The 2,500-nt window shown below is 48.0% G+C and overlaps 3 non-coding genes across 3 annotated transcripts in view; 2 read left to right on the plus strand and 1 right to left on the minus strand.

Annotated features, from left to right (window-relative positions):
- Window positions 1–5, plus strand: part of TRNAR-UCG (transfer RNA arginine (anticodon UCG)) — a 73-nt gene extending 68 nt beyond the window's left edge. Inside the window, exon 1 of the tRNA in view lies at window positions 1–5. This exon is cut by the window's left edge and continues 68 nt beyond it. This is a non-coding gene — a tRNA (tRNA-Arg).
- Window positions 6–871: 866 nt separating this feature from the next.
- Window positions 872–981, minus strand: TRNAL-CAA (transfer RNA leucine (anticodon CAA)). Its single transcript has 2 exons — window positions 944–981; window positions 872–917 (listed from the first exon to the last, which is right to left on the minus strand). It is a non-coding gene; the product is annotated as a tRNA-Leu (tRNA).
- A 274-nt stretch (window positions 982–1,255) lies between these two features.
- Window positions 1,256–1,328, plus strand: TRNAR-UCG (transfer RNA arginine (anticodon UCG)). Its single transcript has one exon. It is a non-coding gene; the product is annotated as a tRNA-Arg (tRNA).
- The last annotated feature ends 1,172 nt before the right edge of the window (window positions 1,329–2,500 follow it).

The following is a 2,500-nucleotide window of genomic DNA, read 5'->3' on the forward strand; positions in this document are numbered from 1 at the left end:
GGTCGGTGTCTTTGTTGCTCTTCAATTCCACTGGCCCTTACTTGTGAAATTCTCACTCCATTTATTCTTGGCCCAAGCACAAGTGTCACATTTAACAGCATGGCCTGGCAAAGCTCTCACAACTCTCTGATCTTCATGAACCCTGCTCCAAAAAATTCAAGGAAGACTTTTTACTCAGAGTATAGTATCAAGTCAATGAAACTCCAGGGTTATTGATCTGGTCAGTTAAGTAGCACAGGGCTTTGTTAATCACTTTCAGCTGCTTTGGTGTTAATGAAATCAACAACAGGTGCACTGGACGGGCAACAATGAGATGACCCCCAAAAGAGAAATGGTTTTACAGGCGGAGGCCACTGACATACAGTTTTTTCCCTGCTCATCTTTTTATTTTTCAGAGCGTTTTTCACTAGTTTTGCATTTGGCTGGCGTCCGTGTCACTACTGGTAGCATGAGGCGATCCCTGGACCCTACAGAGGTTGCACAGGCAGTCTAACTCCTCCAGCATGGCACATCAATACATGCCATTGCCAGCAGGGTTGCTATGTCTCCCAGCATAGTCTCACGAGCGTGGAGGAGATTCCGGGAGAAAGGCAGTTAATCTAGGAGAGCTGGACAGGGCCGTGGAAGGTCCTTAAGCCATCAGCAGGACCGGTATCTGCTTCTTTGTGCAAGGAGGAACAGGATGAGCACTGGCAGAGGCAGAGAAGATGATCTCCAGCATGTAAGTCCAGATATCCAGCATGCCACGTTTGTCCATTGAGATGTGACGTGCTTTAAAAGTGTTCCTTTCCTTGTTTTGAGCAGCGTTGTTTCTGTGGTAGCCCCGAAAAGCTGAGCGGTTGCGGTGGTTGTAGAGGAAAGTAAATGTGATTGTCAGAAGTGGGATTTGAACCCACGCCTCCATTTGGAGACCAGAATACACACGCAATGTGAAGAGGGAACTCTTGAGTCTGGCGCCTTAGACCACTCGGCCATCCTGACAAGAGACACCAACTTCCCTGTCCTTCCTCTTGAAATGTCCTCTACACGTGGGGCTCTAGGAATCACTTAGCAACATGAAGGGGCTGTATTAACCCTGTGCACCTAGGACCTCTTGCAAATGACCTTCCTAAAGCATGACCTTGGCACCAAGTCAAACTTTTCACATCTTGTCTAGCAAATCCACTGGAGCAAAGCGAGTATTGGAAAAGGTCAGAGGTCAACCTTAACCGGTGGCCTAGTCCGCATGCCACAAAGTTGAGCAAGAGCTGCGGCAGACCGCGTGGCCTAATGGATAAGGCGTCTGACTTCGGATCAGAAGATTGAGGGTTCAAGTCCCTTCGTGGTCGGTGTCTTTGTTGCTCTTCAATTCCACTGGCCCTTACTTGTGAAATTCTCACTCCATTTATTCTTGGCCCAAGCACAAGTGTCACATTTAACAGCATGGCCTAGCAAAGCTCTCACAACTCTCTGATCTTCATGAACCCTGCTCCAAAAAATTCAAGGAAGACTTTTTACTCAGAGTATAGTATCAAGTCAATGAAACTCCAGGGCTATTGATCTGGTCAGTTAAGTAGCACAGGGCTTTGTTAATCACTTTCAGCTGCTTTGGTGTTAATGAAATCAACAACAGGTGCACTGGACGGGCAACAATGAGATGACCCCCAAAAGAGAAATGGTTTTACAGGCGGAGGCCACTGACATACAGTTTTTTACCTGCTCATCTTTTTATTTTTCAGAGCGTTTTTCACTAGTTTTGCATTTGGCTAGCGTCCGTGTCACTACTGGTAGCATGAGGCGATCCCTGGACCCTACAGAGGTTGCACAGGCAGTCTAACTCCTCCAGCATGGCACATCAATACATGCCATTGCCAGCAGGGTTGCTATGTCTCCCAGCATAGTCTCACGAGCGTGGAGGAGATTCCGGGAGAAAGGCAGTTAATCTAGGAGAGCTGGACAGGGCCGTGGAAGGTCCTTAAGCCATCAGCAGGACCGGTATCTGCTTCTTTGTGCAAGGAGGAACAGGATGAGCACTGGCAGAGGCAGAGAAGATGATCTCCAGCATGTAAGTCCAGATATCCAGCATGCCACGTTTGTCCATTGAGATGTGACGTGCTTTAAAAGTGTTCCTTTCCTTGTTTTGAGCAGCGTTGTTTCTGTGGTAGCCCCGAAAAGCTGAGCGGTTGCGGTGGTTGTAGAGGAAAGTAAATGTGATTGTCAGAAGTGGGATTTGAACCCACGCCTCCATTTGGAGACCAGAACACACACACAATGTGAAGAGGGAACTCTTGAGTCTGGCGCCTTAGACCACGCGGCCATCCTGACAAGAGACACCAACTTCCCTGTCCTTCCTCTTGAAATGTCCTCTACACGTGGGGCTCTAGGAATCACTTAGCAACATGAAGGGGCTGTATTAACCCTGTGCACCTAGGACCTCTTGCAAATGACCTTCCTAAAGCATGACCTTGGCACCAAGTCAAAATTTTCACATCTTGTCTAGCAAATCCACTGGAGCAAAGCG

Source organism: Staurois parvus, unplaced genomic scaffold, assembly GCF_062004578.1.
Source record: "Staurois parvus isolate SC_StPar_1 unplaced genomic scaffold, SC_StPar_1.0 ptg000691l, whole genome shotgun sequence".
NCBI lineage: Eukaryota > Metazoa > Chordata > Amphibia > Anura > Ranidae > Staurois > Staurois parvus.